The sequence below is a fragment of the Lathyrus oleraceus genome, chromosome 7 (assembly GCF_024323335.1).
Source record: "Lathyrus oleraceus cultivar Zhongwan6 chromosome 7, CAAS_Psat_ZW6_1.0, whole genome shotgun sequence".
NCBI lineage: Eukaryota > Viridiplantae > Streptophyta > Magnoliopsida > Fabales > Fabaceae > Lathyrus > Lathyrus oleraceus.
Genome location: NC_066585.1, coordinates 35,920,747 through 35,922,016, shown reverse-complemented (window position 1 = coordinate 35,922,016; position 1,270 = coordinate 35,920,747). Strand labels below are relative to the sequence as shown.

General features: G+C 40.9%; 1 non-coding gene across 1 annotated transcript; it reads left to right on the top strand.

The window, feature by feature from the left end:
* Positions 1-397: 397 nt before the first annotated feature.
* Positions 398-504, top strand: LOC127109814 (small nucleolar RNA R71). Its single transcript, XR_007797064.1, has one exon. It is a non-coding gene; the product is annotated as a small nucleolar RNA R71 (small nucleolar RNA).
* The last annotated feature ends 766 nt before the right edge of the window (positions 505-1,270 follow it).

The window sequence follows — 1,270 nt, the reverse complement described above, 5'->3', positions numbered from 1 at the left end:
TTGGGTGTAGTTCACTTGCTCGGAGTGGGTTTCTTTTAATAGATTGCATTCTGCAGATTGGTGTCCTTTGGTTCCACATATCTCACAATCCGACGAAACTGCGGCTACAGTATTCGGGTTTATGCACATATGCTCGACTTTGAGGGCTAATGCACCCATTTTAGCTTGCATCATGTCTATAGAGCTTAGTTCATGCACTCCTCCTTGGGCTTCCTTCTTCTCAACTGTCGCTCGTTCGACTCCCCATGATTGATGGTTTTGAGCCATGTCTTCGATGAGGGCACTGGCTTCAGGGTAAGGTTTGTTCATCAGAGCACCGCCTGCGGCAGCGTCGATGGTCATCTTTGTGTTGTAATGAAGTCCATTATAGAAGGTTTGAATGATTAACCAATTTTCCAAACCATGATGTGGGCATGCTCATAACAACTCTTTATATCTCTCCCAAGCTTCAAACAACGATTCTCCTTGGTTTTGGGTAAATCTAGTTATATGGTTTCGAAGAACGGCGGTTTTACTCGGGGGAAAATATCTAACAAGAAAAACTCTTCTAAGGTTATCCCAAGTCGTAATGGAATTGGGTGGAAGGGAATCTTACCATGATAGGGCTTTATCTCTGAGGGAAAAAGGAAATAATCTTAAATGTATTGCCTCAGGAGAAGCTCCATTGGTTTTAAAAGTGTCTGCTAATTGAAGAAATATTTTTAAATGTTGGTTTGGGTTCTCAGTAGCGAGACCTGAGAATTGTCTCTGTTGCACTAGTTGCAACAGGGATGGTTTAAGTTCAAAATTATTAGCTGGGATGGTTGGGTTTACTATACTAGAACTAGGTTCTTCATTAGATGGTTGAGCGAAATCCTTAAGAGGTCTTTGGTTTTGATCTTCGGCCATAGCTCTCTTAATTCTATGAAAGAATAAACATGCGCGAGCGTAATGTTCAGGTTCCGCCAGAGGGTATACTAAGCTTAAACTTCCGGTGCTGCGAGTTCTTCGCATTGACCGGCGGGAAATAGCCTAAGTCTAAACGATATAACAACAGGAAAATGAAATTTGACGAAATTGGTCCCCGGCAACGGCGCCAAAAACTTGATGCGGTGTTTCGCAAATATACGAACGCGTCAGAGTAATATAAAAGATTGTCGAATCCACAGAGACCAAGTGTCAATCTATCGTTTATCTATTGTTATGGTGTTTATCAAAGGCAATCAAAATAGGTGTTTTTTAGAGTGTGCAATGAAAAGTAAAGTATTGGAATAAATTTAATTAATAAAGA